The sequence below is a fragment of the Schistocerca serialis genome, chromosome 11 (assembly GCF_023864345.2).
Source record: "Schistocerca serialis cubense isolate TAMUIC-IGC-003099 chromosome 11, iqSchSeri2.2, whole genome shotgun sequence".
Taxonomy (NCBI): domain Eukaryota; kingdom Metazoa; phylum Arthropoda; class Insecta; order Orthoptera; family Acrididae; genus Schistocerca; species Schistocerca serialis.
Genome location: NC_064648.1, coordinates 114120194 through 114132022, shown reverse-complemented (window position 1 = coordinate 114132022; position 11829 = coordinate 114120194). Strand labels below are relative to the sequence as shown.

Below are 11829 nucleotides of genomic sequence, written 5' to 3'. Positions count from 1 at the left end.
TTTATTGCAGAGAAAAAGCTTCACAAACTGAGCAAGTTAGTAAATTATTGGCCCACCTCTGGTCTTTATGCAAACAGTTACTCAGCTTGGCATTGATTGATGGAGTTGTTGGATGTCCCCCTGAAGGTTACTGTGCCAAATTCCGTCCAACTGGCGCGTTATATCGTCAAAATACTGATGCTTGGATGGCTGTGCCTATTATGTTCAAATGTGTGAAATCTTATGGGACTTAACTGCTAACGTCATCAGTCCCTAAGCTTACACACGACTTAACCTAAATTATCCTAAGGACAAACACACACACCCATGCTCGAGGGGGGACTCGAACCTCCGCCGGGACCAGCCGCACAGTTCTTTTCATAGCAGCACCTCTGTGATTGTAATGCGTGGCACCATTACAGGGCAGTGGTACGTCGACAGTATTCAGTGCCCTGTTTTGTTGCTATTACTGGTATGCCATCCTGGTCAACACAATGAGACTCTGCTGATTGTCTGGAGCGCCCAAGACCGCTTGGCTAATTCCGTGAGGTGTGTGCCTATTATGCTTCAAACTGTCTCAACTGGAGAGAGATACACTGACCTCGCTGGCCAAGGTTGGGTTTGTGAAGCATGAAGACAATCAACAGAGTCTCATTATGTTGCCCAGGATGACATACCAGTAATGACAACAAAACAGGGCACTGATTACTGTCGATGTACCACTACCCTGTAACGGTGCCACGCATTACAAACACAGAGGTGCTGCTGTGAAAAGAAATGGCATCGCGGGTTGGGTTGGGTTATTTGGGGAAAGAGACCAAACTGCGAGGTCATCGGTCTCATCGGATTAGGGAAGGATGGGGAACGAATTCGGCCGTGCCCTTTCGAATGATCCATCCCGGCATTTGCCTGAAGCGATTTTGGGAAATTATGGAAAACCTAAATCAGGATGGCCAGCTGCGGGATTGAACCGTCGTCCTCCCGAATGCGAATCCAGTGTGCTAATCACTACGCCACATCGCTCGGTCTGGTTCTCAGGCCGAGTAGCAGGGAAGTCAATTCGGTATACCACTGTTGTCCAGGGCGTCTCCAGAAATGTCTTCACTGTTCATCGGGCCACACTTCGCTGAGTCGAGCTGATCATCGAGGCAGTTCTACTCTAGTCAATGGCATTCCAGGCCGAACCGTTTCTGGGGAGACGCTCCAGACCGTGGTCTGTCGTGTGCCATAGAGCCCTAAAAACGGGAGTGATGGTTAGGGGTGCCATTTGGTTTGGTAGCAGGACCCCTTGGTTGTCATCCGCGGCGCCCTTACAGCACAGTGGTATTTTGGTGGTATTTCATACACCCATCCTGGGCTTACATTGCAGCATTGTGGGCACGGCCTTCCAAGGAGCTCGTGATTTTGACGATCTAACGCTACAGGTGGACAAAATCTGTGCACGATAGCCCTCAGGAGGACATGCAACAACGCTATCAATGAATGCCAATCCAAATAACTGCTACGATTAGGGCCATAGATGGCACAATACACTATTGACTTGCTCAATTCGTGAAGCTCTTTCTCTTGAATTAAATAATTATCCAACTTTTTTGAAATTATACTTTGTTTGTTTGAACATGTACATATCACATATACCGATTTCTCTCTCGTTCGCATAATTCGTTCATCGTCTACCTTGTTTTTGACTTAGATTGTATTTCATTTATATCCACCGGATGACTATAATTAAACTTTCCCTGCTTAAGAGGGCCCTCATGATAAAACGCGTGATCGTGGGACAACTACACTACTGGCCATTAAAATTGCTACACCAAGAAGAAATGCAGATGATAACCGGGTATTCATTGGTCACATTTATTATACTAGAACTCACATGTGATTACATTTTCACGTAATTTGGCTAAATAGATCCTGAGAAATCAGTATCCAGAACAACCACCTCTGGCCGTAATAATGGCCTTGATACGCCTGGGCATTGAGTCAGACAGAGCTTGGATGGTGTGTACAGGTACAGCGGCCCATGCAACTTCAACACGATACCACAGTTCATCAAGAGTAGTGACTGGCGTATTGTGACGAGCCAGCCGCTCTGCCACCATTAACCAGACGTTTTCAATTGGTGAGACATCTGGAGGATGTGCCGACCAGGGCAGCAGTCGAAATTTTCTGTATCCAAAAAGGCCCGTACAGGACCTGCAACATGCGCTCGTGCATTATCCTGCTGAAATGTAGGGTTTCGCAGGGATCGAATGGTGGGTAGAGCCACAGGTCGTAACACATCTGAAATGTAACGTCCACTGTTCAAAGTGCCGTCAATGCGAACAAGAGGTGACCGAGACGTGTAACCAATGGCACCCCATACCATCACGCCGAGTGATACACCAGTATGGCGATGAGGAATACACGCTTCCAATGTGCGTTCACCGCGATGTCGCCAAACGCGGATGCGACCATCGTGAAGCTGTAAACAGAACCTGGATTCGTCCGAAACTATGACGTTTTGCCATTCGTGCACCCAGGCTCGTCGCTGAGTACACCATCGCAGGCGCTCCTGTCTGTGATGCAGCGTCAAGGGTAACCGCAGCCACGGTCTCCGAGCTGATAGTCCGTGCTGCTCCAAACGTCGTCGAACTGTTCGTGTCGATGGTTCTTGTCTTGCAAACGTCCCCATCTGTTGACTCAGGGATCGAGACGTGGCTGCACGATCCGTTACAGCCGTGCGGATAAGTTGCCTGTCATCTCGACTGCTAGTGATGCGAGGCCGTTGGGATCCAGCACGGCGTTCCGTATTACTCTCCTGAACCCACCGATTCCATATTCTGCAAACAGTCATTGGATCTCGACCAACGCGAGCAGCAATGCCGCGACACGATAAACCGCAATCGTGATAGGCTACACTCCGACCTTTATCAAAGTCGGAAACGTGATGGTACGCATTAGTCCGCCTTACACGAGGCATCACAACGACGTTTCACCAGGCAACGCCGGTCAACTGCTGTTTGTGTATGAGAAATCGGTTGGAAACTTCCCTCGTGTCAGCACGTTGTAGGTGTCGCCACCGGCGCCAGCCTTGTGTGAATGCTCTGAAAAGCTAATTATTTGCATATGACAGCATCTTCTCCCTGTCGGTAAAATTTCGCGTCTTTAGCACGTCATCTTCGTGGTGTAGCAATTTTAATTGCCAGTAGTGTACATTTTAAGAAAACATTTGTAAGGACATGCAGAAGAGAAATAAAAAATAAACCACTGAAAGTAATACATTTCAGTTTCCACATCAGACGCTAACATTGCATACCATATTTGCGTTCCAGATTATAAACGTTGCTCATTTTGACGACAATTGGCAGGCATGACAGCCTTGAACCACAACGTTTCACAACTGTTTTCAGTAGTTTTCGAGTGGTAGACCATGAAGTGTTAAACTGTTATGATACAGCTCATTCACTGCTTGGAGATAGCACATTTGGTCCAGTGTTCACAACCATGGCAAGAGTAACTTCTTCAACAGTTTGGGGTGAAATTTCCCGTCGTCTTCCAGCAGCAATTCCCAAGTCACCAGTTAATTCGAACTTCCCAGCCACGTTCGTCAATCCCAGTGAGGAAAGAGGACCTCTCCATAATCACTTGACGCGTCGATACTCCAGCACAGCAGCAACACCGTTACTGTTGTTGTGATGAAGTAGTTTTATGAGTAAACCTCTGGTCACCTAGTCCAAAACCATGTTTACCGTCTGCAACTGTAAATGCACACTGATGCTTGTGTTTCATTCCTATGTAGCCGTACCATTACCGGCGCCGAACAATAAGTCACTACAGTAGCACTACTAATATCGCAATTCCCGCAGCGCACGATCTCATCATCTTTCCAATAATGTTGGATACCCATATGGTAAATAATCTGCCAGGAAGTTCCATATCATTGCACGCTCCGCTGTAGAGTGAATATTTCATTCCGCAAAATCAGACATTTAAATATAACCACCCTGTACATTTTCAGTCCGCGAGCCACATTACGATGTGCGGCAAAGGGTATTTCTTCCCTTTCCTCTTCCATTCAGTAATGGGAGGCAAAGAAAGTGGATTACATAGGAGACCCGTTGTATTTTATATAGGCTCACGAATTCGTCTTGCAAATGTGCTTATTCTGACATTTGCAATGAAAGAAGAAGCTATTATCAGAAATTTAATTACAAAGATGCGTCGAAGTATCTTGAAAACCAAGCTTGGATATACAGGGTGTCCCAAAATAATGTATACACTTCTTGAAACTGAACATCTCTTTAATTAAAGGAGACAGAAATACAGTTATTGCTGGTAATAATTCAGAAGGCAGTGAAAAGCATAACTACACTTTTTCTTGTTTCAGCGTTGTAAACAAACATTGCATTATCAATGGATCCATGGAAATGAGTGCAAAAGAGTTACTGGAAAATGGAGAACGTAAGTGACGTATCACAACATTGGAGGCTTGAATTTGGAACACTAACGCCACCAAGCGTAACAATTACAAGAATCCAAGATAAGTTTCATGCCGAAGGAACAGTGCAGGATATGAAAAGGGGACGTAGCAGAAGAAAGAGACAATGAAAGTGTTGATCCAGTGATCCAGGCGTACACACAATACCCAAAGAAATCTGCGAGGCAATGGTCTTATGAGGTTGGCATCTCCGAAAGCAGTGTCCCTAGAATTTATCAGACTCAGAAATTTAAGCCTTACATAAGAAGATTTGTCCATGCTCTTAATGGGGATGATCCTGACAGGTGAGGTGAATTCTGTGAGTGGTTTATTAACAGGTGTGAAGAAGAGCAACATTTCCAAGATTTAATTCTTTAGTCGCATGAAGCGACCTTTACATTTAATGGAACAATTAAACAGCACGATTACCTGTACTGGGCGAGTGAGAAACCATATATAATCGAGGAAAACGATGCTAATCTACCAGGAGTATTAGTCTACTGTGGCCTACATTCCAGATGGTTAATTGGGCTGTACTTGTTTCAAAACACTGTGACAGGTGACTATTACTTAGAAATGTTGCGTATGACAACTCCTTGTCTTAACGACGTTTCTGTAAACTAAGTAGAGAGGATATAAAATGTAGACTGACAATGGCAAGGAAATCGTTTCTGAAGAAGAGAAATTTGTTAACATCGAGTATAGATTTAAGAGTCAGGAAGTCGTTTCTGAAAGTATTTGTATGGAGTGTAGCCATGTATGGAAGTGAAACATGGACGATAACTAGTATGGACAAGAAGAGAATAGAAGCTTTCGAAATGTGGTGCTACGGAAGAATGCTGAAGATACGGTGGGTAGATCACGTAACTAATGAGAAGGTATTGAATAGGATTGGGGAGACGTTTGTGGCACAACTTGACTAGAAGAAGGGATCGGTTGGTAGGACATGTTTTGAGGCATCAAGGGATCACCAATTTAGCATTGGAGGGCAGAGTGGAGGGTAAAAATCGTAGAGGGAGACCAAGAGATGAATACACTAAGCAGATTCAGAAGGATGTAGGTTGCAGTAGGTACTGGGAGATGAAGAAGCTTGCACACGACAGAGTAGCATGGAGAGCTGCATCAAACCAGTCTCAGGACTGAAGACCACAACAACAACAAACAACTTTCAACAGGTTGGGGCATCACCTCACTTTCACACTGATGTGAGAGCACTTCTCAATCGCACATTCCCTGCCAGATGGGTACAACGAAGGGGGAGTGTGGACTTTTCTCCTAGAACTCCTGATCTAACTCCTCTACTACCTGTGGGGTACTCTCAAGAAGAAGGACGACGGTTCAATCCCGCGTCCGGCCATCCTGATTTAGGTTTTCCGTGATTTCCCTAAATCGCTCCAGGCAAATGCCGGGAAGGTTCCTTTCAAAAGGGCACGGCCGACTTCCTTCCCCGTCCTTCCCTAATCCGATGAGACCGATGACCTCGCTGTCTGGTCTCCTTCCCCACACAACCCCCAACCCTACTCTCAAGAAGACCATTTACACTGCAAGACCACAAACACTACATGACCTTAAAGAGCAAATTAAACAAGTTTGTGATGCTATTCCATTAGGAACAATACAGTTGGCATGTCGCTCTGTCATTGACAGTGCATTCCGGCTGAAGGATGTCATTTTCAACATTAACCACCTTTATTTGGGCCTTAAGCTACACCACGAACATCAGAAATATAGTACATCTCCTTTAGTTAAAGAGATGTTCAGGTTCAAAGAGTGTATACATTATTTTGGGATACCTATATATATATATATATATATATATATATATATATATATATATATATATATACACTACTGGAAATGGAAAAAAGAACACATTGACACCGGTGTGTCAGACCCACCATACTTGCTCCGGACACTGCGAGAGGGCTGTACAAGCAATGATCACACGCACGGCACAGCGGACACACCAGGAACCGCGGTGTTGGCCGTCGAATGGCGCTAGCTGCGCAGCATTTGTGCACCGCCGCCGTCAGTGTCAGCCAGTTTGCCGTGGCATACGGAGCTCCATCGCAGTCTTTAACACTGGTAGCATGCCGCGACAGCGTGGATGTGAACCGTATGTGCAGTTGACGGACTTTGAGCGAGGGCATATAGTGGGCATGCGGGAGGCCGGGTGGACGTACCGCCGAATTGCTCAACACGTGGGGTGTGAGGTCTCCACAGTACATCGATGTTGTCGCCAGTGGTCGGCGGAAGGTGCACGTGCCCGTCGACCTGGGGCCGGACCGCAGCGACGCACGGATGCACGCCAAGACCATAGGATCCTACGCAGTGCCTTAGGGGAGCGCACCGCCACTTCCCAGCAAATTAGGGACACTGTTGCTCCTGGGGTATCGGCGAGGACCATTCGCAACTGTCTCCATGAAGCTGGGCTACGGTCCCGCACACCGTTAGGCCGTCTTCCGCTCACGCCCCAACATCATGCAGCCCGCCTCCAGTGGTGTTGCGACAGGCGTGAATGGAGGGACGAATGGAGACGTGTCGTCTTCAGCGATGAAAGTCGCTTCTGCCTTGGTGCCAATGATGGTCGTATGCGTGTTTGGCGCCTTGCAGGTGAGCGCCACAATCAGGACTGCATACGACCGAGGCACACAGGGCCAACACCCGGCATCATGGTGTGGGGAGCGATCTCCTACACTGGCCGTACACCACTGGTGATCGTCGAGGGGACACTGAATAGTGCACGGTACATCCAAACCGTCATCGAACCCATCGTTCTACCATTCCTAGACCGGCATGGGAACTTGCTGTTCCAACAGGACAATGCACGTCCGCATGTATCCCGTGCCACCCAACGTGCTCTAGAAGGTGTAAGTCAACTACCCTGGCCAGCAAGATCTCCGGATCTGTCCCCCATTGAGCATGTTAGGGACTGGATGAAGCGTCGTCTCACGCGGTCTGCACGTCCAGCACGAACGCTGGTCCAACTGAGGCGCCAGGTGGAAATGGCATGGCAAGCCGTTCCACAGGACTACATCCAGCATCTCTACGATCGTCTCCATGGGAGAATAGCAGCCTCCATTGCTGCGAAAGGTGGATATACACTGTACTAGTGCCGACATTGTGCATGCTCTGTTGCCTGTGTCTATGTGCCTGTGGTTCTGTCAGTGTGATCATGTGATGTATCTGATCCCAGGAATGTGTCAATAAAGTTTCCCCTTCCTGGGACAATGAATTCACGGTGTTCTTATTTCAATTTCCAGGAGTGTATATATATATATATATATATATATATATGCACATTGGTCCATACAATACAGTGACTATGCATATTTGTGTACATGGTTAGATGCATGTATACATGGATGTATATATATAAAATACACACACACACACACACACACATATATATATATATATATATATATATATATAGGGCGGTCCATTGATCGTGACCGGGGCAAATATCTCACGAAATAAGCGTCAAACGAAAAAACTACAAAGAACGAAACTCATCTAACTTGAAGGGGGAAACCAGATGGCGCTATGGCTGGCCCGCTGGATGGCGCTGCCATATGTCAAACGGATATCAACTCCGTTTTTTAAAATAGGAACCCCCATTTTTTAATTACATATTCGTGTAGTACGTAAAGAAATATGAATGTTTTAGTTGGACCTCTTTTTTCACTTTGTGATAGATGACGCTGTAATAGTCACAAACGTATTAGTACCTGGTATCACGTAACATTCCGCCAGTGCGGACGGTATTTGCTTCGTGATACATTACCCGTGTTAAAATGGACCGTTTACCAATTGCGGAAAAGGCCGATATCGCGTTGATGTGTGGCTGTTGTGATCAAAATGCCCAATGGGCGTGTGCTATGTATGCTGCTCGGTATCCTGGACGACATCATCCAAGTGTCCGGACCGTTCGCCGGATAGTTATGTTATTTAAGAAAACAGGAAGCGTTCATCCACATGTGAAACGTCAACCACGACCTGTAACATATGATGATGCTGTTGCGACTAATCCGCACATCAGTAGCAGACAAATTGCGCGAGAATCGGGAATCTCAAAAACGTCGGTGTTGAGAATGCTACATCAACATCGATTGCACCCGTACCATATTTCTATGCACCACGAATTGCATGGCGACGACTCTGAACGTCGTGTACAGTTCTGCCACTGGGCACAAGAGAAATTACGGGACGATGACAGATTTTTTGCACGCGTTCTATTTAGCAACGAAGCGTCATTCACCAACAGCGGTAACGTATACCGGCATAATATGCACTATTGGGCAACGTAAAACGCACGATGGCTGCGACAAGTGGAACATCAGCGACCTTGACGGGTTAATGTATGGTGCGGCATTATGGGAGGAAGGATAATTGGCCCGCATTTTATCGATGCCAATGTAAATGGTGCAATGTATGCTGATTTCCTACGTAATGCTCTACTGATGTTGCTACAAGATGTTTCACTGCATGACAGAATGGCGATGCACTTCCAACATGATGGATGTCCGGCACATAGCTCGCATGCGGTTGAAGCGGTACTGAATATTTCATGACAGGTGGATTAGTCGTCGAAGCGCCATACCATGGCCCGCACGTTCACCGGTTCTGACGTCCTCGGATTCCTTTCTGTGGGGAAAGTTGAAGGATATTTACCATCGTGATCCACCGACAACACCTGACAACATGCGTCAGCGCATTGTCAATACATGTGCGAACATTACGGAAGGCGAACTAATCGCTGTTGAGAGGAATGTCGTTACACGTATTGCCAAATGCATTGAGGTTGACGGACATCATTTTGAGCATTTATTGAATTAATATTACTGTGGTATTTACAGGTAATCACGCTGTAACAGCAAGCGTTCTCAGAAATCATAATTTCACAAAGGTATATGTATAACATTGGAACAACCGAAATAAAATGTTCAAGCGTACCTACGTTCTGTATTTTAATTTAAAAAACCTACCTGTTACCAACTGTTCGTCAAAAATTGTAAGCCATATGTTTGTGACTATTACAGTGCCATCTATCACAAAGCGAATAAAATGGTCCAACTAAAACACTCATATTTCTTTACGTACTACACGAATATGTAATAAAAAATGGGGTTTCCTATTTTTTTTAAAAAAAACGCAGTTGATATCCGTTTGACCTATGGCAGCGCCATCTAGCGGGCCAACCATAGCGCCATCTGGTTTCCCCCTTCAAGCTAGACAAGTTTCGTTCTTGTAGTTTTTTCCTTTGACGCTTCTTTCGTGAAATATTTTGCCTGGTCACGATCAATGGACCACCCTGTATACACATCTCAAAAAATGTTTTGCATCACCCCAGTTCCCAGAAGTCCTGAAAATAGACATTGACTATTAATATTGTATCACAGACACAGTGCCTTTGACTGTTCAGAGATTTCACTAAACCCGCCCTAAGAGGTCAACAACCATGCATGAGCAGCGCCTATTACACGGAGGGGGTCCGACAGGCGATCAGTTCCAGTCTTTCCACCAGGAAGGAGGTACACGACTCGTCTGTACTTCAACCGTGCCTAGACGGTCAATATTGCAGTTCGATCGCGTCCGCATAGTTATTTTGTGCCAGGAAGGGCTCTCAACAAGGTATGTGTCCAGGCGTCTCGGATTGAACCAAAGCGCTGTTGTTCGGACATGGAGGAGATACAGAGAGACAGGAACTGTCAATGACATGCCTCGCTGAGGCCACCCAAGAGCTACTACTGCGGTGGATGACCGCTACTTATCGGATTATGGCTCGGAGGAACCCTGACAGCAACGCCACCATGCTGAATAATGCTTTTTGTGCAGCCACAGGACGTCGTGTTAAGACTCAAACTGTGCGCAATAGGCCACATGATGCGCAACTTCACTCCCGACATCCCTGGCGATGTCCATCTTTGCAACCAAGACACCTTGCAGCGCGGCACAGATGGGCCCAACAACATGCCGAATGGACCGCTCAGGATTGACATCATGTTCTCTTCACCGATGAGCGTCGCATATCCCGTCTTAAAGACAATCATCGGAGACGTGTTCGGAGGCAACCTGGTCAAGCTGAACGCCGTAGACACATTGGCCAGCGAGTGCAGCTAGGTGGAGGTTCGCTGCTGTTTTGGGGTGGCATTATGTGCGGCTGAGGTAAGCCACTGGTGATGAAGGAAGGCGCCGTAATGGCTGTACGATACGTGAATGCCATGCTCCAACCGATAGTGCAACCATATCGGCAGCATATTGGTGAGACATTCGTCTTGACGGACGGCAATTCGTGCCCCCATCGTGCATCTTGTGAATGACTTCCTTCAGGATAACGACATCGCTCGACTAGAGTGGCCAGTATGTTCTCAAGATATGAACCCTATCGAACATGGCTGTGATAGATTGAAAAGGGCTGTTTATGGACGACGTGGCCCACTAACCACTCTGAGGGATCTACGCCGAATCGCCGTCGAGAAGTGGGACAATATGGACCAACAGTGCCTTGATATTGTGGAATACAGGCATGCATCAATACAAGAGGACGTGCTACTGGGTATTAGAGATACCTGTGTGTGCAGTAATCTGGACCACCACCTCTGAAGGTCTCGCTTTATGGTTGTACGACATGCAATAGGTGGTTTTCATGAGCAATAAAATGGGCGGAAATGATGTTTATCTTGATCTATATCCCAATTTTCTGTACAGGTTCCGGAACTCTCGGAACTGAGGGGGATGCAAAACTTTTTTTTAAATATATATGTATTTGTCGGTGTGTGTTAATGTGAATGAATGAACTGTGTGTAGTGTAATTGTAATGTGTTGCATGAAATTGTCTTTTAAACAGATAATTGTTAATTATTTGTGACACAGATTTTTTGACAGTCTCTTAAAATGTAAAAATACACAGAGTTATTACACCCAACGCTCGGTGGTCTAAACAACTGATTATAATGATTTCCTTTTATTGGAGGTACGTTAACATGCAGATACGTTATTGCACACAAAAGCCACAACAACTTTTCAACATGATCTCTTTTGGTCCCAGGAATTGAAAAGTTAGGGTTCGTATGGATGTATATTTATTAGTAGCAAACTGGTTTGTTAATTCTAATTGCGTGAAGCATATTTAGTTATAGCTTTCTCTGTAATGGTAGCTACGTGAAAAATAACGTACTCGATATTTGTGGCCCAGTATGGCAAAATTTGCATCAGAAAATGAAAATAATGACGGTGACACCCTAATATTTCCATAAATGCATAATTTCAATCAGTTATCCCAGTAATACCCGGGCTATAAGAGCGGTAATTACTAAAAACGGTTGTACTGACTGTAATCAAAAGCACTCCGCCATCAGGCCACGAGTGGCCTACCGGGACCATCCGAC

At 45.9% G+C, this 11829-nt stretch overlaps 1 protein-coding gene across 1 annotated transcript in view; it reads left to right on the top strand.

The window, feature by feature from the left end:
• Positions 1–11829, top strand: part of LOC126426514 (U4/U6 small nuclear ribonucleoprotein Prp31-like) — a 171953-nt gene that overhangs the window by 147417 nt on the left and 12707 nt on the right. The gene's annotated exons all lie outside the window — the stretch shown is intronic.